Source organism: Phascolarctos cinereus, unplaced genomic scaffold (assembly GCF_003287225.1).
Source record: "Phascolarctos cinereus isolate Bilbo 61053 unplaced genomic scaffold, phaCin_HiC Scaffold_5;HRSCAF=322, whole genome shotgun sequence".
In the NCBI taxonomy this organism is placed as follows: Eukaryota; Metazoa; Chordata; class Mammalia; order Diprotodontia; family Phascolarctidae; genus Phascolarctos; species Phascolarctos cinereus.
The window spans coordinates 62723229-62745752 of NW_027555958.1; the positions used below are offsets into that span (position 1 = coordinate 62723229).

The 22524-nt window shown below is 36.2% G+C and overlaps 1 pseudogene; it reads right to left on the bottom strand.

Moving 5' to 3' along the window:
- Positions 1 to 1754: 1754 nt before the first annotated feature.
- LOC110216424 (zinc fingers and homeoboxes protein 1-like) lies at positions 1755 to 21135 on the bottom strand (annotated as a pseudogene).
- Positions 21136 to 22524: the final 1389 nt, after the last annotated feature.

Genomic DNA, 22524 nt, shown 5'->3' on the forward strand with positions numbered 1-22524 from the left:
AATCATAAGAGACTTATTAAGGTTGAACTGTTTACATTCCTGCATGGAAAGATGATATTTATAACTCATGAGACCTTTGTCAGTATTAGGGTAGTTGGAGGAAAAAATTATATGTATGTATATAGATAGATAGATAGAGAGGCACAGGGTGAGTTGAAGATTAAGGGGTCATATCTGGAGAATAAAATTAAGGGATGAGAGAGGATTATACTAGAAGAAGAAAGGGAGAGGTAGAATGGGGTAAATTATCTCACAAAAAAAACAGAAAAGAAAAGCTCTTACAGTGGAGGGGAAATGGGGGAAGGTGAGAGGGAATGAGTGAATCTTATTCTCATAGGATTTGGCTTAAGGAGGGAATAACATACACATTCAATTGGGAATGGAAATCTGTCTTACCCTTCAGAAAAAAAGAGGTGGGGGGGGAAGGGAAGAGAAGGGGGATGATAGAGAGGAGGGCAGATTGGGAAAGGGGGTTATCAGAAGCAAATACTTCTGATGAGGGACAGGGTGAAAAGAAAGAATAGAATAAATGGGGGGGCACGATAGGAGTAAGGGAAATAGAGTTAGTTTTTCACATGTCTCCTATGGAAGTGTTTTGCATAACTGCACATGTATAACCTATATTGAGCTGCTTGCCTTTTCAATGTGGGTGGATGGGGAGGGAGGAAGGGAGAAAATTTGAACCAAAGTTTTAAAAACACGTTTTAAAAAAATTTTTTTTTCACATGCAACTGGGAAATAAGGAATACAGGAAATGGGGTACAGAAGTCTATCCTGCCCTACAGGAAAATAGAAGGGGAAGGGGATAAGAGAAGGCGGGGGGAGATAAAAGAGAGTGCAGACTAGGGGAAGGGATATTCAGAATGCATGCCATCTTGGGGTGGGGGGAGGGGCAAGATGGGTGAAAATTTGGAACTCAAAATCTTGTGGAAGTAAATGTTGAAAACTAAAAATAAATTTAAAAATTTAAAAAGAAACCAAATGATGTTATTCACTGGCCTTCTCCCAGTCTCTCTCTCTTTCTATACATAAAGTTTTGATTAATGATCTTGGCATATTCCACAAGTTCAATTATTATCTAGATGATTCTCATATGTATTTTTCAGCCCTAACCTTTCTCTTGACCTTTAGGCTCACATCTCCAGCTGCCTAACTGGTCAACTCAAGTTAGATGTCTAATAGACATGTTGAATTCAACATTTCTGAAAACAAAATCATTACTTTCTCTCCCCAAAACTTCCCCTTATTATTGAGGGAATCACTACCCTGCCTTTAACCTAGGCTAGCAACCTGGGTGTCTTTCTTTACTAATCCTTTGTATTTATTCTAAATATCCAATTCATTGTCAAGTCTTTTCATTTCTACCTTCACCACATCTCTTGTGTATATATCCCCTTTTCTCTTTTGATGCAAGTGCCACACTGGTTGAGACATTCATAACTTCACACATGACAGCCTATAGCCAGCTTGTTGATACCTCTGACTTAATTCTCTCCACATTCCACACTCCACTCAGCTGCTAAAATGGTCTTCCTAAAGCACAGGTCTAATGATGTCACTTCCCTACTCAATAAACTTTAATGGCTCCCTGTTATCTCCAGAATTAAATGTAAGCTCATCTGCTTGGCTTATGCAGTCCTCTGCATCATGGCCACTTCTTGACTTTCTAGTCTTCTTACATTTTACTTCCCTCCGTATACGCTACAATCTGGTGCAAGTTGATATCTTTCTGTTCCTCACATAGAACCCACCATCTACTGGCTCTGAGTCCCTTTTACTAAAGTTTCTTCTTCAAAGTCAAATCCTTTCACTGTATCTTCAGTTTCCTCCCAAGCCTTGGAGTTCTCCTCCAAAGAAAAATATTTCTTCTGAGACTGAGTGAGCTGGCTCTGACAAAAGAGGCATAAGCTTTCATTTGAGTTTCTGCCCATACCACTGGTGCCCAGGAATGAAATGCGGGATGGAAGGGGCTCTCTTGTACTATAAGCAACACACAACCTAGAGAGTTTCCATGTTTCTGGACACAGCTACTACTTGCTTCCATAGAGTTTTCATTCATAATTTTTGACAAATGCAGAGCAGGATGTCTTTTTTGGTGATGGGAAGGGGTATTTGAAATCTTGGTCACTTGGGGTGAAACCGTTTACTTTCTGAGATGAAGTAAATGAAGTTGAGAGAACTAGTACAAGATTCAGGTAAGCCTCTGCAAGTCTGATCCAATTCCAGGGATTAAAATGATGTAAAGACATCAGTTTTTTTGTTTTTCAGGCAGCGTATTGTTTTCTTTCTGTTCTTCAGACTTGAATTAATAGTGAGCTGGAAATAAAGTACAGAATTTAAATGTCACTGTCAGTGGTTCCATTCCCCAAGTTTTCAGCAATCTCTAATGCCTTCCCAGATGAGTTAAACATTGAATCTGTATCTCTTGGACATCTTGGATATCTCTTTTCATGGTAAAGCTGGCAACTGTAGGACTCCTGAAGTGCTTTCTGAAATTCTGGTAGTTAGCAGCTGTTTACTAGCTATATCGAATGCCTGGTATACTGTCCTTTAGTGCCTCTATCTCCTGGATTCCCTAGCTTCCTTTAAAACTTAACTTAAATCCTGTTTTGTTCAAGAAACCTTTCCTGGTGCCTTGAACAGCTAATACCTTCCCTCTGAGATTGCCTCCTATTTACCCTGAATGTATCTTATTTATACATACTTGTTTGCATATTATTTCTCCTATTGGAATGTGAACTTTTTGAGGGAAGGTACTTATTTTTCCCCCTTTCTTAGGAACCTCCATACATGATGGCACCTCACACATAATAAAAGCTTAATAAATGACCTTCCCTATGCTGATTTAACTGACTCTTCTCCCTCAAGGAACACATCTCCATTCCTCAGAAAACAAAAAAAAAAAGCACATTTACTATTTGACAATTATTTTAAATTTTTTTCTTTTATTTATTTATTCAACTTCCCAAAGGTTGAAGGACAATGTGACATAGTAGTAAAATTACTGTCTTTGGGGTTAGAAATAACATAATCCTAGAATATAAGATTCTGCAAAGTGGAAAGAATATTAATGGTAATTTATACCAATTTGTTCTGAGATGAGACTCTCCTCTATAATATCTATGACAGTCATTCATCCAGTATTTTCTTTAAGACATCTTTTGAGGGAAAACCAGGTTGACATCAAGACATACCATTTCACTTTTGAATAGTTCTATGTATTAGGTATATTCCTCCTCCTTCCCTTATGTTGAAACAAAATTAGCATTTCTGAAACTTTCACCCATTCTCTTTATTCTGACCTCTGATGGCAAAAAGAACAATTCTATTTCCCTTTGTATGAGAGCCATTTCAGTACATCAATACACCCATCCCACCCCAATGAGTTTTCTTTTCTCATGTAATTTAACCACTTTTTAGCATAGATGGATATTTATCATAATTTATGCCATAAAAAGGGATCTAGCACTTGGGAATTTAACATTCATATTGGCAATTATGCACCTATATCTCACAGGAAGAAATGCAGAGGAAGTGAGAGCTTTCTGTGCTTCTCAAATAGTCTAATGATGTATCCCTCTACTCAAAATATCTCTTTGTGTTGATTTATTAACCAGCATGTGAACTTGTATATTTTAGCCCATCAGGGCAGTTCACAAGTCTCTATACTCTTGAAGAAACCCCACCTTATTCTTGAATATTTTTGAGTGTACACTAGTCATGGGACCTTGGCATAATGGATTCAGTTCTCCAAAGAAAGGATAGGCATGTTTGGATACTGCCTATAGTGTTTTCGCTCTTGGCATAAAATCAATAGCAACAAAATAATAACGCACATTAACTCATCACCAATATATCAATACATTAGAGGCACAAAAAAGATTTTGGATGAATTCTCTGATATCCCCCTGTGTGTATCCAGACCTGGTGACTCATGATCCATCGCACCATACTACAGTCTCGCACTTCTTTTAAAAAGTGTTTCTGATGTTCTTGAAATGTAGTTGATTTTTTTTTCCAGTTCCGTGAAGATACAGCATTTTTGCCTTTCTTTAATCCCTGGTTCTTAGCACAGTACTGGCATATAGTAATTATTAATGCTTATTGTTTGGCTGAATGTCATAACCAAATCTGTTTGGCAGTTTCCTTATGGTAAACCTGTGAGGGTAAACGAGTCACATATTCTCTGACTCATTGGTGTTTTCAGAATTGTAACACGGCAGGAAAATATAAAGAAGAAAAAACCCTGAGACCTAAGTTATTTCAAACACTGGTAGTAATTTGAAACTTCTTCAGTTCTGCAACCAACCATATTACTTTTTATTTCAGAATGTCATTCATCATCATCCTCTTTTCTTTTCCCTTGTGCTTTACTTGCTTATCCCCTTTACTTTGCCTTTAGTGGCATAACACATGCTCTGAAATGTTACCCAAGAAAACTCTGTAACAGTTTGATAACGTACTTTCCCACAGAAGGTAAAATAATATAACTTGTTCTAAAAATGATACGTGTAATGTATACGTACATGTATATTGTCAAACTCAAAGTCATCTGTGTGTACATCTTCTTAAAGTCATTTGACAGCTTATTAGAATGAATGAAATAAAGGAGCAAAGATTTTGAGCAGGGTTGCCATAATTTCTAATACCTCTCCAGATTTCTACTGCATGGCCCACATTTGTGCTCTTCCAGTTCTGTGTTCTTAAAGTTAAAAAATAATAGTAAGATGAATGATTTTAAGTATTGACATGTAAAATTTTCTCATAAGTCAGGAAAATGTAAAATAAGAGCAAAATAAGATCCTTCTGAGAATAGCTATAAGTGTAAACAACTGAGAATATCATACATGCATGAATGGATTTAAGAAATCAAAGCAAAGATTTCTGTGATATTCTATGTATTTTTAACTTTGAGTAAATCTTTTTTTCTGGCAGAATTAACCACTTATGAATGCTGAATCATTTACAGCTTCATTCTATGTTAAGGAGCAAAGACTTGACTCAATGATGTTGCATTGTCCAAAAGTCAAAAATAAGGAAATAGTTGGATATTTTTGTATTAAAATAACGATGTTTTATAAATTGATCATTGATTTTCTTGACATGGTAGACATTCATTATGACTTTGTGATAAATGCTCACAATTGCAGATATTTTTATTTCAGACATGATTTAAAAACTAATAGTCAAAATTATTATAATCTTACACGAATTTAGAACTTGATTTAAATTACTAGGCTGATCAGAGTGAGGTCCATAACACATCAATTTGTAGACTAATGAACCATATTTCCACGTCAACTTTGGTAATGTTCTGACAGTTTTGCCTCAGTACCTTTGAATTCCAAGTATGTAGAAATGTGTTGCTTGCTGCAACAATGGGTATCTCCCTAAGGAAATCATAGGTCATGACTACTGAATTTGAATTGGTTAACCAAACAGTGAGAACTGACTATCCTATCCAAAGGAAGGAAAACAACCCAATTTAATTGCTGAATTAAAATCTCTGGCAATGATAATGAAACATAAATGTGTTACATGAATGATATAAAAGTTTCATTATATGGTAAATTTGTATTTTTAAGAAAACAATCTGTAAAAATATTAATATCTTAACATAATATGTTGTAAGCTCTGGTAGAAACTTTAATATAATTGCAAACAAACAATATAATTGGTGTTACAGTGGCAGAATGTTACTTAGTTAACATAGATATATTCTGCTAGAGAAGAGCTACAAAACAAAGATGAAGAGTTCAATTAATGTATGAGTAACTATTGAGCTTTCATTTCTGGCTTCTTGCTGGATCTTTTCGCTTCAGTTGACATTAGCTCAAGCACAACAAAGCTATAGCTAAACTTATTAATTGTTCTACAGTGGATTCTTCTATTGGGCTGTCCAACTTCTTTTGATATTACAGTAATTCTCTCATTTATCCATACTGGAAACCTCAGAAAAATCTTGGACTCATCTTTCCTTCTGGCTCTCACATGAAATCAGTTGCCACGTTGTTTCTACAGTATTTTTTATGTGCCTTACTTTGTATTCTTTCTTTCACAGTCTTAGTTCAGGCCTTCATTATCTCCTACAGAACTATTGGAATTCACACCCAACTTGTTTTTCTGCCTTTGATCTTACCAATCCTTGTAATTCATCTTTCACATCACTGATAGGTGAATCTTTCTAGAATCTGTTGAAAAATCTTTGATAGATTTGCATTTGCTTGCAAAATAAAGTTCATATTTTAAAATTAGTAATCAAATCACTGTTTAATCTTTCCTTGGGTTATCTCTCTCTAACTCAAAAAACAAAACAAAAACCAAACTTTCATTCAACCAACCTAATCTCATATTTATGACCTGAACATGCCTTGAGTTTTCCTATTCCATGCCTTTGTAAAAACAGTTGCTTATGTGGAATAGTCCTATATAAAACAAACAACCAAACTTCATTTACCCTGTAGAGATCAGGGAAAATATTCCATTTCTAAGGTAACTATTCTGATCATTTAGTTTGGAAATTAATTCTACATGCTTCCTTCACTATTTAACTAATAATCTGCTACTATGTTACCTGTTATATCTCTGTAATCATTTTATAATTTTGATGGAAATATGTTTTATGTTATATTTATAAGCTAGGGACATTTTTGCTCATTTTCCAATTATCTATCTATATCTACCTGTGGATTTATATATTTATTTATTTAGCTGTTCCTCACACCTTCTCCCTTCCCCATTGGACAATTTTTTAAAAAAAGATAAGTCTCAATATATAGCTGCATATCCAATAAAACAAAGTCCCACACTGACAGATCTAAAAAATGTATGCCTCTTTCTGCATGTTAAATTCATGACCTCTTTCAGAAGGTGGGCAGAGTGTTTTATCATCTTTGTTTGGACTTCTGTTTTATCATTCTATTATTGATCAGAATTTAAATTCTTTCAAAGTTGCTTTTTTTCTCTAAAATTGTTGTTATAGATGTGTGACTTGTACTTCTGTTCATTTTGCTTTGAAAGATTATTTTGTAATGGTCTCAGTTTTCTCAAAAATTTTATTTCTGATGGCGAAATAATATCCCATTATAGTCATATATCACAAATTGTTTAGCTGTACTCAAATAGGAAGCCACTTCTTTACTTTCTAATTTGGGGCACAAAAAAAGCTGCTGGAATTATTTTTGTTCATAAAGATTCTTTTCCTCTTTATTTTTCAACTGTGGAATCAAAGATGTATATAGCTGGACCAAATTTTCATATTATGTATTTGTGGGAACACGAGCCCAAATTGCTTTCTAGTATGGCTAGACAAAATCAGTTCCATCAATAGTGCAATAATAATTTTCCATAAACCCTTGGTTGCTGGTTATTTTTCTCTTTTTACATTTTTGCTCAAGAACCTCAAAATTGCATTAAATTTCATTTTTTGATAGTGATTTATTACATTTTTCATAAGATTGTTGAAAGCTTGGATTTCTTCCTTGAACTATCAATTCATAATCTTTCATTTATTTTTCCTATTGCGAAATGGCAATATATCAGATTAGAATTTATCTTGATGTTTGGTGTGAGATGTTGGTCTAAACTTAATTTCTTCCAGATGCCTGTTTTGTTTTCCCTATTTGTTTAGGGTTTTGTTGTCATTGTTGTTCAAACAGAGAGTAGTCCTTACACTAACAGGAATTTATAAAACTTTGGGTTTATAAAACACTATGGTATTATCTTTTTCTCTGTGTTATGTACTTAATATCTTCTACTTATTGAACTCTCTCTTTTGTTAGAGCACTGAATCATTTTGGTGATTACTGCCTTGGATTGTAGTTTGAGATCTGATACTAATAGTCCTCTTCCCACGTGTTGTTTTCATTATTACTCTTGAGATTCTTAACCTTTTTATTCCATTATATGCATTGTGTTGTTTTTTTAAAGGTTTAAAAAGGATTCTTTATGTGTATGATTGGTACAACATTGATTAAGGAAATTAATTAAAGTAATATAGCCATTTTTATATTTTGGCTTGACCTACCCATAAGGAATTAATGGGTTTTTTTTCAATCATTTAGTTCTATATTTATTCCTGCAAAGAGTATTTCATAGCTACATTAATGTAGCCCCTTGATGACTCTCAGAAGGTGTACTCCCAAATATTTTGTAGCTCTGTAGTTATTTTTAATAGAAACCATTCCTTCATATTGTTTTCTTAAAAATGTACATGTAAAACCAATGAATTGTTATAAAACATTTATATTTGAGTAATTATCCTAGAGTACTTATAGTATCCACTACTCACTTAGTATTTGTCACATCTTGCCTTTCATTGCATCTTTTTGTTCACATATCTTGTTTCAGCTACTATGCAATAGATTTCAGAAGGTAAGGAGCCTAAGATAAAAATTATAGTATGTATATAGATTAAAACTACACTAAGATTTTTATAATATTCTGTATTTTGTCATGTGGTTCATACCTACAAGAGTTTGCAATCTAGTTAGAACCATACAACATGCATAAATGAAACAGAAAACCATATAGCTTAAGTAGTGTGTTACTTTCAAAAAATGTTGAACAGAAGTGAGAGAGAATAAAATGCAATGTGGGATAAGGTATACAAGGAAAACTTCATGGAAGAGTTGAGCTCTGAAGGATTGAGAAAAAGGGTATGGCATGGATAAGCTGGACAGTGTCCATACAAAAGAAACCAGAAGGACAAAGGAAATGATATGCTATGCATGAATGAGTTGAAGAAACTAGCCTGCAGAATAAAATAATTTATTTATCATATGGGTATCCCAAGGAGGAATGAGTAGAAGTTACAAAGAAGAAAAATTTAGGTCAGTGTACCAAAAAGCCTTCTGTCAATTGGAGATGTCCAAAAGTGGAATAATCTTTTTAAAGACATCATCAGCTAATCATTACCAGATGTCTTCAAACATAGGTTAAGAGGAGATTCCTGTTCAAATATGAATTGACTCAAATGGCTGAATCCTTATAGAGCCAAGTTCAACTCTGATTCTATAATTCCAGGTAGAGGAGATAGAATGATCAAAGAATAGTTGGGAATATGTATATGTACATATATGTATGTATGTGTATATAGGTGTTTTTTTGTGTGGAGAGAGAGACAGACAGAGACAGAGATTGGATAGTGCTAAAAGATACAGTGAAAGAAGGTTTTGATTACAGACCATGTAGTATTTTGGGGGGTTTTGATAGACAAGAAATGTTCATTAAGTGGATAAACTGTGGGAGGCATCAGTTGCTAGACTGAGAAGTTTAGATTTGGGGAGAGACAGATTTCAAATTAATGTAAATGAGATTTTTTGTAACAGTTAGAACTATCCAAATGTCAAATGTGCTCCCTCCAGACATAATCGATTACTCATCACCAGAGCTTTTCAAGTAGAGCCCAAATGACCATATGCCAGGGATATGGTAGTAGGGATACTTGTTCAGGTCAGGGCTGGACTGGATGATCCCTTCAACTCTGACATTCCTGATGGTCAGTAGGAAATCACTCAAAACTTAATGAACTTAATCTGGAAGATCCGTGATCTCATCAGTAAGGATATTCCTTCCAATAGTTCAAATTGCAACCTATCCATACTTACCATATTTTTTTTTTCATAAAAATCTGGTCCAGACCTTCAAAATGTTTTTGACAGGTATTTCACCCAAAATGTTAGGAGCTGCGATTTCTTTATTGCTTTTTTTGAGCACATGGAGTGTGTACTGGTTCTCCCTCAGTATACTTAGGTCTATTTTGTTTTTGGACAATGTTTTCTTTGACATTCCTTATCACCTCTATGTCACAGTCTACTCACACCTCAATATGCTCTCTGTAGAAACTAACAAAATAGATAAATTAAGGGGCAATTATTTCCATCACAAAAAAAATTGATAAATGTATCCTATTAATATTGAGTTTCTTTCAACCATTTAAAATATGATTACATTTTAAAATGTAAACTTACATGCATTTTCATTCAAGGGCACTCCTAAACCTTCTGTGAAGGACTGGCCATACTGAAAATTCTGATAAAATTCATTCTTTGTATTCCTAGATAAATTCATTATAAATGAAACTGTTCAATATTTTAAACAGCATCTCTGCTTAAAATGCCTGACTTTTTTGGTTTAACAACAAATTTAAAATACTCAAATAAGTTAAGACAGCTTATTTTTTTGCTGCACTTTAAAAATGGGGGACATATTTGTAATATATATGGTGAATAACTAATGTGCTAGGAAACAATTTCTAATTCAGTTGCATTTATATGTATTTGAGGTGACTGAAAACATAACATTGTCTGTTCAATAGCCAGTTATAACTTCTCAGGAGCCCTTATCATACCATGCCTAAAGTTATCTTACAACTATTTTAATTCATGGATCATTGACTTTCAAAATAATTATAATTTCCTTGGTCAGTACAGGTAATTCAGGATCTCAGATGTCACCATTTTTTTTCTTCTATTCTCTCCCACATGAGATGTTTTCAAATAATTCCATCTACTTGCCTTGCGAAATCATGAATGTCTAGCCATTTGACAGAGATGCTGAGTTTTACTTTGGGCAAGAGGTCAGTGTAGTCCAACTAGAGTTGGAATAAGTGCAAATCAGAGGAGTACGAAGCACATTTAATGAAGGTGTGAATCCAAGGCTTTTTTCCCCCCTTGCTTATCCTGCTTCCCTAGCCTTGAAGAGCTGATGGTAGAATGTAATGCTTGGGGACTAGAGGTGCATCTGTTAAATATTAAAATTTTATTTTTTTAATCTTCCTTACTTATACCAATCTCTTTTATTTCTCACCCATCCATACTCCTCTGGACTTTATCATATTCCCCAGGAGCCTCATCTTCCTCCAAGATCACATTAACCATAGAACTCACACCTCTTCATTACTCATTTTTCTTGGGTCCTTCCCTATCTCTTATTGAAGATGGAAGAGATAGGAAAGTGGAGAAATCCTTCCAGATTTTCCATATAAGCAGAGCATCTAGTCCAACTATTTCTCCATTACCTATTTAGCTGGACTCTTTTGGACCTCATCATAAACCTGTGTTAAGTACTCTCACCCCACACTCCTCTTTTTGGCTTCTTTTTTATGTTGTCTTTCCCCATTAGATTATCTGCTCCTTGAGGTCAGGGGCTGTTTTTTGCCTTTCTTTGTGTCCCAAGTGCTTAGTACAGTGCTTGACACATAGTAGGTGCTTAAGAAATGTTTATTAACTAAGTGAATGGCCAGCCGCAGGAAAACAAGGTGGCTATAAAAGTTTTTAGTAAGTGGAATAAAACAAACAAATTGGGGCAGCTAGGTGGCGCAGTGGGTAGAGCACTAACCCTGGAGTCAGGAGGACCTAATTTCACATCCATTCTCAGACCAAAAACTTAACAGTTACTAGCTGTGTGACCCTAGGCAAGTCGCTTAACCCTGATTTCCTCACAAAAACAAGAACAAACAAACAAATCCTAAGTTTAATTGTTTTTCTTTGGCCTGGCTACAGTAAGCTTGGTTGAAAGAAACATCTCCCAGAAGCATGAAAGAAGGTCTTCAAGTCCATGCCTTACCCTGAAAGGAATTGGGATCTGATAACCAGAGGAACAGAGGAGCCAGCATGACAGAGAGAGGTAGGGAAGAGTTTATTAGAGGAGGCATCGAATACTGAGTGACCAAGTCCCTTCACTTGTCTCCTGCCTTCTATATCACAGTGGTGGTTGTAATCATTGTGGATCCACAAGGAATGTGAAAGCCACCTCTGCACCTGAAGGCCCATGGCTCCCACGCAGTTGCACATGTATGAGAGGCATGCTAGCACATTGATGTGTGCCTGAACATAGGTCACATGCCCCACATGCATGCTTATGTTGCAGTGTGTGTAAAAGAGTGACAAAAGTGGGGTCCAATACTGGATAGAGGACTAACATTAGGGTCAGAAGAGCTGGGTTCAGGTCTTGCCTCTGTAATAGCATAGCTCTCTCATCATGGACAAGACACTTAAACTGGGACTGTGTTCAGCCATTGCAATGTGGAACCTGTCTTGGATGAGTCCTGAAGAAGGCAAATTAGAATTATGGTGGGGGATGCTCTAGACAGCATCCAAAGATTAATGAACTTTAATCTATATCGTGTCCTACTTCTTTCATTATGAAGATGAGGAAACAGGTTTAGTGTTGTTAATTGATAAAAGAGAAGGACTAAAGGGAAAGAAGGGAAATACTAAAAGGAGGGGGATCTCACGCTTTGGAATGGGATGGAAGGGGAGTTCTTATGCTTAATATGTCATCTTTTTTGAAGAATCCACGGAAACTCACAATATGTAAATCTGGACACCCTCTATACCTATCCTTTCTTAAGGAGCCATTAGAACAATATGTTCTTAAAAAATTCTCTTTCTCTCTTTCTGAATGTATATGTGTGTGTGTGTGTGTATATATATATAATATATATGTGTATATATTATATGTATACATATATATGCACACAGTATTCTAATGGCTACTGAACATATCTTTATATACAATGCACACAAATCACATGTGTATACATACATATACATACATGTATATAATCTTCATCAAGAGAGATAATTTACATTAAAGAGTTTCCTGTATTAGGTATGTCAAATTCAAGTAGAAATTATCCCTGCAGGCCACAAATTAACATTATCTACGTTGTGTTATATTCTTTTATTTATTTTGTTATGCATTTACCAATTATATTTTCATCTGATTCTGTTATATCAGGGAATTTTGCTGTGACATGGGATCCATGGGTCCAGAATTTGTAATACGTCTGCCCTGGATCACAGATACAGACCAAGAGAACAAAGAAATCATTCATACACACAGGCACACAGTATGTATACAAACATATATTTGTGTATGTGCATATGCATATATGCGTGTATGTGTATTCCTAATGGAATCCAACTTTTAAGGAGGGTAAAATGTTCTTAATCTGCAGTGACAACATTTTTATTCTAGTCACTTGTGGTATGCTGCCAGTTTGGCTTTAAGATGAGTTAAATTGCTGATAATATCTGTGTATAACAGCAGTGTTGACATTATGTGTAGGAGGCAAAGATAGGGGGGAGAACCAGAGAAGCTTGTGTTTGTGTGGGAGAGGTATTGGGGGGAGGGAGAAAGCTCTTCTTAGAAGAAAGAGGCTCTCACATATTAAATAAGCATGCAGCTTTTGTCTTTTTAATTAAAGCTTCCATCCTGATGATCCCACCATTATTCTGCCTATCCTTTTGCTATATGAAGCCAATTTCACAGCACCTATAGCCAGAGGGGGCCTCAAGATGCATTCAGTGGGACTTAATCCACTTCAGCATGGTGAGAATAACACTGTGAAGTCAAAAGACCAGTTACAAATTCTACTTTTGACATTTAGTGAAGAGAGGACCTTAGGCAAGTCATCGTAACTTCCCTGAGCCACTTTTTCATTATCTGAAAAATGAGGGGATAGAATAGGTGGCCTCTGATATCTTGTTCAGCTCTGTCTCCTGTGGTCCTAATTACATAATTAAGGTTCAGTTTTAGAAAATGTCAGGAAGAAAAAAAAGACAAAAGAAAAGCCTGATGAAAAAGGCTTTGTGGTTTATAATAACTGGCTGTTTTTAGGTAGACAGATCTTCCTTAAATTCAGCCCAACATGGTAGCTGAAGCTCAAACTTTGGATCAGAGAAGATCGTGATTCAGATTTCATCTCTGACACCAGTTCTACCCTCCTGGACTAGTTATTGACATGCAATGTAAAATGCACATGGCTAGCTTGTAAGGGATAGATAAATTCTCAAACTAGGTAAAGGACAAACATTGGAGTCAGGAAAACAATCTTGTTTATTTCAGATACTAACTTTGTGACTGAGAAAATGACTTAACCTCTCTGTGCCTTAGGCAACTCGTTAAGAACAAGTTACAAATGACTGGCTAATCTTCATCAAGAGAGGGAGTTTTCATTTAGTAGTTCCCTGAATCAGAGGCATCAAACTGGAACAGAAATGTTCCAGTAAGCTTAATGTTGACTTAGAAAGCCACACATTAACATTATCTTTGTTTGTATTCTTATTTATTTTGTTATATATTTGCCGTTTACATTTTAATCCGTTTCTGCCATACCTGGGATTTTGTTATGTCATGGAACCTTTAGGCCTGAAGTTTGACACCTTGGTCCTGGATCACAGATACAACAACAACAATGAATACCTAAAGAAGATTCATTCAATACCTGGAGTACCTTAGCAACATTCTAGTATCATATTGAAATTGTTTCATTCCATGACATTATGTAAAGTGATATAATTTCTGTAAAATAAATTATGTTATTCAGTTATCAGCCCTAATTTTTTTAAGTTTCCGTTCTTAAAGGCCATTAGCATTTTTTTTTTCAGTTGAATTTTCCCCACCTAGTACCAGAAAGGTACCTAAGTATTAGCTACATAGTTAACTTTGATACTGCTATCCCTGTGTTAGATTGCCTTCGAGCTGGATATTCCGAGGGAGATTGTACCTATGTAAGTAAATAGACTACTTTATTTGGAGTCAGAACGTTGAAGATTGTGATCCTGGATGGGACATAAAGTATATGTGTGACAATAATCGGGTTGCTTAACCTTTAAACCTCACTTTCTTCTTCTATTAAATTAAAAGAATCACAGCTGTTACTTAGCTGACAGTAATTTGGTCCTCAAAACAGGTAATGACTATGAGGCCTTTGACAGTCAGCAAGCATTCATTAACACTTACTACATTCCAGGCTTCTGCTAAGAAATGAGGTTCCAAAGAATGCCAAAAGCACAGGCAAATATTAAAAGGCTATAGAAGTGTTGTCTGTTATTACTTGAACTAGTTGGGTCTCATATTAATAACCTGGTGATACCAATAAGTTGGAAAGCATGCACTAGAATGGTGAAGGACCTCGAGTCCATTTTATTAGAATATCTGTTAAAGGAACTGGGGCTATTTAGCCTGGGGAATAGAGTTCTCAGGGGGCTATTATATCTGTCTTCAAATATAGTATTCTAAAGGCTGTCCTAAAAAAAGGGGGATTAGAATTGTTCTATTTGCTGTTAGGAGAAAAAGGAGAAATGAATGAAAGTTAAAGATAGAAATTTATGCTTAAAGTCATATCTAAGGTAGGGAAGGAGGACTCCTCAAAATTGCTTTGTAATTATATTTGTTGTTTGTCCTTTGTTTTTGAAGAGAACCAATAGCATCATGGCGTTATGTCTTGACTTGTACCTGAATTGTATACAAGTAAGCCAGAGATGCAAAAAGACATCAGCCTTTCTCTCCCTGAGTCATCAAAGTCAGTGGCAGGACAGAAGTCACGATGACTGTTGGTAGCCTGAATGCAGTGGATGAACTTGGCGTCTTCCATGTCTGATCAATCTCTACATGCTTCACGGCGCCTGCTGCAATAGCCTTCATAACTTTTGGAACAAATTGTTCTCATCTGTCCATTCTGCTGGGAGAAGTCTTCACATGCTTTGGGTAGACAGCCCCCTAACTCACCAACAGGTTTGAAGCCTGTCAGCTAACCTCAACCTGGTTTAGCACATCTACTTACGGGTTTGCCAGGGTATGGCCTCTGCACATGCCACAGCTTCTTGGAGCCACGGGTGAGAGTTGGGGGAATAAGGTGGACATCAAAGGGGGATGAGCAAAGTCCTGAAAAAGGCTCCACAGATCCTCACACCAGAGATGCTAATCCTCCTGAACACCCTATACACCTCAAGTAAACTTGTAACATCTAGTCCAAAGTCCATTGGTATAAGACTCTCATCAGTGCTGCTCTGCCCCTCTTGTAGGGCCTGATCTTTATTTCCACCAAAATTTATGTGTTAACAATTAACTGTCAATTACTTTGGTCCCCAAGTGGAATGTGTCACTTTGGGAGGTGGTGGGTCTTTGCCTTGCTGGATGTTTGTAAGAAGAAATGTGAAGAGCCCTTGTCTGGTATGTGTAGTTAGTGTGCAGATTAGATAGTTAGACTACACGGCACCAAAATTCTTTATTTCCATTGTTCAGCAATATTTAATGGATTTAAATTTAATAATTAAAAAGTAATCACACTTATAAGGGCAATTTATAGTTAACTGTAAATTTTCCTAAAAGGAAGTCCATTACAACATTTATTTTACTGTTAAAGACAATAAGTAATTAGCTGAGTGTAGATTCTTTCAAAAAAAAGATTTCAACAAACAACAAACGATCAAGACACTAAAAATATTCATCTAGCCCCAAGAATGGAGAGCTCTGAAAAAGGATTGGTGAGAGGTGATAAGGATAATTCCTTGTCAATCATTCTGAGCATTGTGTATCTAAATCTTCTATTTAAAGACCATCATACTGTAAGAAATGTTGCAGTTGATACCTTGGCATACTGGTTCCCTACCAATATATTTCTAAGATTTATGGTTGCCTTCCAAATAGGCTCCCTACTTCAGATTTCTTGGAAAAAATGCATGTCTGATGGTTAATAAAATTCATTTTACTTTCCATTTATTACAGACTCTGCTTGAAAAATTTATTGAGCATTGAAGTACATGCTTGATATGCTGAAAAAGAAAAAGGCCCTTAGTGTGCCTAAAGAAGGGAATGGTGACAATAGCCTCACTCCTAATTAATCCTAGGGAAGAGAAGGAAGATGGGGGGAGGTGGGGAAGGGTCTGTTATCAGTTTAGAATGGTAATGATGCTTTTTCTGTAAGGTGATCAAAGCCCAAGAAGCTTCTGGTATTTATCACAGAATAAAAGGCTGTTTTTATACTTCCTGGGCTGAATTCCTTCAAAGACCCCTTTGGAAAACAAAGTTGTGAATTGATGCTTTTGTTATTACTGAGATTAATTAGGAGTCAGTATTAAAGAGAGAAGTTTGGCTGAGAGACAGGTATATAATGTCTCCTCCACTTTTCAGGATAAAATGAAACAGATTTCTTGTTTATAAATTTGCATAATTGTGTATATAATTTCATATTTTTTCATTCGGCACTTGGTACAATGGAAAGAGTAATGGCTTTGGAGTTAATAGATCTGAGTCCATATCCTGCTTCTGCTATATATTACCTATATGACTTTATATAAGTCACTTAACTTCTCTTGGCCTTGAATTTTTTTTCACCTTTAAATTGAAGTCATTGGATTAAATAGCTTCTAATATCCCCTCCACTCCAAATCTATGCTCCTAATTCTGCTTCCACCCAATACCTGCTCTGGAGGATAGTATCTTTTTCTAGGTTCTTAATTGCTTCTTTTGTTCCTTAAACTTATAGCAATACTTTAATAAGCTTGGATTTCTTCCCTGTACACAGTTTCACAGATTACAGCCACTCCCCTAGAGTTTAGTAGATGATCTTCAAACACTATTGGGCCCAAAATATTCCAAATCTTCCTGTTAGCTATGTGTTGTACCTCTCTGGACTTTTCTGGACTGACTTTCAAATGATGGATATGATGTCTGTGACCAGAAACATACTGGAAAGCCTTTCTAGCTTCCAGAATTTGCCTTTTGTTGGCACAGGACTTCTAAAAATCTCAGGATCACTTCCATGAACCAATGGGGCTTCACAATAGCCCTTTACTAGAATTTCTTTTTCTTCTGAATAGTATTTGTTAGAGTTATATTAAATTCATTGTCCTCTCCTGCTACTATTTATTCCTTATACAAACAATGTGGATTCTTAACCACCCCATCTCTTTTTAGAAGCTTTCTTTAAGCCTCCATTTTTTTCTTTTTTCTCCTGTGTCTGCCTGCCAGAAGAGGACAAACTACTTTGAGAATGAAATTCTTGGTTCTGCTTCTTGAATTATATCAAGCCTTTTCTAGTTTGGAAATCTGTGTTTTTCCTTTTTATGGCTACCACTAGGGGATGAGGGACCCCAGGAAAATATATGTATATACATATGTATTCTCACAATCACACATATATATTTGTATGGTATATATTTATGTGGATATATGTCATGTTACACATATGTCTTTATAATCCTGTGTTTAGATACACATCAATAATTGATGGATGGATAGGTAGATTGTAGGTGGATAAATGGATGGATAGATAGGTAGCTAGATAATTTTATTTGCTAAGGCCCCCACGCATATCAATAATTTGATTTAAAATATATTTGAATATTTGAGTCCATGTGAAATATACTCATCTATCAATGAAGAATAATTAGCTTACTTTTACATTTTCCATAAGAAGTATTGTAATTTAAAACTCTCAATTATACAGAGCTGAAACAACTGTCTAAATTTGGCTTACTATTGTAGTCCAAATGACCATTGCCATTAAAATTTCATGCTTCGTCCATGACCTCATTATCATTTGCCAGGATGAGGACAATACATTCCTCGTTGGTCTCCCTGTTCTAGTCTTCCTTTCTCCAATACATCCTCCATCCAGCTGCTTAGTAGAATTTCCTGAAGTGCAGACTTGACAGTGTCATTCCTTTTCTCCAGAAGATTCAGTGACTCTCCACTGCCTGTTGGATGAAAGATACTTAGGCATTTGAAGCCCTTCACAGTTTGGTTGTAGGCTGTTTTTCCAGACAGCTTACACGTTCCTTCTCCTCCAACCACACTGGCAGCTCTCAACGTATGATGCCTCAGCTCCTTTGGCTATGTCTTTGAACAGACTGTGCCTCATTCCTTGAGTTCTACACCTGCTTATCTCTTGTACCTTTAATACCCTCTTCAAACCTCAGCTTAGGGATACCTCCTTTAAAAAGCCTTTTCTGCTTACCCCAATTTTAGTCCCACTCTAAGTCACTATGGTATTTACTTTGTGTAAAATCTATATTTTCTCATACATGAACACATTGCCTCCCTCAAGTAAAATGTCAGGGGTCAGAGTTTGTCTCACTTTTATATTAGTATATCTCCAGGACCTCACAGCATACCTGATGCACAGCAGGCCCTTAACATATGCTTATTGATTAGGCACTGATGCTGCCAAGATAAAAGATATAATCCCTAACCTCATGGAACTTACAGGCCTTTAGGGCTGGTCAGAATGGGATCCTCCAAAGCATAGGGGGAGGAGCCCTCCAGTGTGGGATCTGTAGCAGGGGCCCAGATTGCCTGAATTTAATGGTGATACTGGGATTCTGAGTACTGAGCCCCTCTATTGCATAGTTATTATGGAGTATAATGATGACCTAGATGTTGTTTTTGTGCTGCTACCTTTCACATATCTCAGGTTTTTGTTAAGTACAAGAATAACTGAGATGCAGCTGTGTACTTACATATAAAAATGTATATATATGCCCATACAATGAATATATAATTTAGTGTATATATTATATCTAAAACTGTACCTCCAGATTATAGGTAGATGGATGGACAGATTGATCAATCGATAGATGATAGATACAATATTCTTGTGCATATGTTGCTGTCCATATATAATTGTGTTTGTAAAGGTGTGCATGGTTGTCCGTATACTACATATATGTATATATGTATGTGCATGTGTGTGTGTGTATGTGTGTGTATATATATGTTTGTTAAGGTATTCATGATTGAATATAAGCTCTTTGAGGCCAGGAATTAACTTCATTTTTGTCTTTGTATATTCTTATTCCTGGCAGAGCAGTTGGCACATATTAGTCACTTAATAAATGTTTATTGATTGATAAATTGATACATATATATTGCATAGTATACAAAGAGTAGATATTGAATTAAATTTATAGCTTTCTGAATTCATTGATTTGTAGAATAAAGTGTTTATGGTCAGAAAGAATACTGCAAATTTTATGTAGATCATATAGAAAAGGTTTTATAGGCTAATAATAATTTAAAATAATCTCTTAAGATTTTCTGTCTGCCTGGCAGTATGAATTCACCCATACAAATGAATATTTCCATCTACGTAGTCCTTGGGGGTGGGGTAGAAATTCATTGATACATACATACATATATATATATAATGTATGTATGCATATATGTATGTGTATATATGTATATATACACACACATGTGTGTATGTATATATGTGTATTTTATATGTATGTATGTATGTATGTGTATATGTGTGTATATATATATAGATTTTTTTTTAATAGGCACTTCCTAAGAAACACCCAACCAGTTCTGAAGCCCTGTTTTCAGTCCTTTTCTCCACCTGTCTACTATACTCTATGCTGTTGACCACCATCTTCTGGATACTCTCTTATCTCTGGATTTTTGACAGACTACCCTCCTGGTTCTCCTCCTGACTTTCTAACCAATTCTTTTCAGTCTCCTTTGTTTATTCATCATCCAGTTCACAGTTATAGACTGTGTGTGATTCCTAAGATAGAATCCTAAGCCTCCTCTTCCTTTCTCCCTACATTCTTTTGGTGACCTCATCAGCTCACATAGATTTAATCATGGTCTCTGTACTGATGATTGTCAGATCTGTCTGTTCAGCTCTAGTGTCTCCCAGGTTTCTACCCCACATCACTAGCTCTCTGTTGGATATTTCAAACTGGATGTCCTGAAGACATCTCAAATGCACCAAGTCCAGAACTAAACTCTTTCTCTTTCCTCTAAACCCAGCCCTACATAAAATTCCTATTTCTGTCTAAGGCACCAGTTTTCTTCCTATCTCCCAAGCGTAAAGCCTTAGTATTATCCTGACTTCCCCTCTCTCACTCACTGTGCATATCCAACCAGTTGCCAAATTTTGACATTTCTTTCTCCATAGCATCTCTTGCATCTGACCATTTCTTTCTCCTCACACAGCTTCCACCTTCATTCAGGTACTCATCATCTCTCTAATTGCTTGCTCTCCCTCAAGTCTCTCTCATCTCTCTTGCTGTGCCTCAAGTCTCTACTCTTCAGTACATCCTTCACAATATTGGCAGAAATATTTTCCTTAAGCCCAGATCTGACCATGCCACATCCCTATTAAATCAATTCCAGTGGCTTCCTATTGCTTCTATAGCCAAATATAAACTCCTCTGTTTAGTTTTTAAAATGCTTTACGAACTGACCCCACTCTATCCATTCTCCTTGCATATTTATTCTCCTTCCTTCATTTTGCAATCCAAATAAACTAACCTTTCTGGTCCTTATCCATGGCATTCGATTTCCCATCACTGTCCCTCTCTGTTGTCCATCTCTGCCTAGAACGCGCTCCATCCTTACTTCCAGCTCATAAAACTTCTTTTCTTCCTTCAAGATTCAACTGAAATGTCATGCTCTATATGACTCCTTGCCTCATTATGGAGAATGGGGGGAGAATAAGCATTTCTATAGTGCTTTCTAAGTGCCAGGCATTGTGCTAAGCATTTAAAAAATATTATCTCATTTGATTTCATTGCTTCCAATTGCTACTGGCCTCTCTCCAGAATGACTTATACTTAACTATTTTGTATTTATTGATATTCACTAACTTTATATTTAATTGGTATAATCATATGTTATATGTAATTTGAATGAATCACACACACATGTTACATGTGTTGTCATATACCAACACAGAACCACATAACCTACATTATATATATAATTTTATATAAAACAAATATAAAGAGAAACTCTATATCAGACTGTCCATCTATCTGTCTGTCTGTCTATTTATCTATCTATCTATCTATCTATCTATCTATCTGTTTGTCTCCTCTGTTATACCAAGTTCTTTGCAGGTAAGGATTGTTTCATTAATTACTTGTGTATCCCCAGCAACTAGCATAATAACTGTCATTTAATAAATAATTTCTGATGTATTGAACTCCATGGAAACATGTTCCCTGAAAAGGTTTGTTGTTAAGTGAGAGGAAGGATGTATCTTTAACCTAAGAATGTATAATACAACATCATGCCATTATATAACACAGTTTGTTCAGCCATTCTTTAGTTTTGGGGTGTCTGTTTTTGGCATCACAATCAAAAGTTTCCATGAATTTTTTTTTCCGACTTCCGTTTCTGGGAGCCAAGATGGCAGAGTAAGAAGGTAGTTGCTCTCACCTTCCCCTATCAACATCTGAAAACCCAGAAAATATCACCCCAGAAAAAACCCTGGAACAGCTGAACCAGAAGAAAGACAGGGAGCAGCAGAGCAGTAGCCCAGCCTTACTTTAGCACACCAGGAGGAGATCCTGGTGATTCAGCCTTCTACAGCAAACAGGTCTCCCAGGGCCTCAGCAAAAATAAGGGAAGGGGCACTACAAAGGGCCCCAGGCAGATAAGTACCCTTCACCATTCATCTGAAAGGAACTGAAGAGTTTTAGAGTTCTACTTAAGTTTCAGCCTTGCTGATTCCAGCTCAACACCAGGTAAGTTGTCAGAACCCTATAGCCTCTAACTGCCAACCAGGAGGAGATCCTGAAGCCCAGGTGGTAGAGCAGGCAAACACCAACACCTGGACCTCTGAGTGCCTCAGTGAGGGTGGAGGAATCTGTGGAAATCAGCTCAGAAAACCACCAGGTGCCTCGGCATTCTACAGCAAAGTGCCTCAGTATATCTAAGGGAGGCAACACTGCAACACACTGCAAGGAGCCCCAGACAGATAAACACCCTGCAGCACCA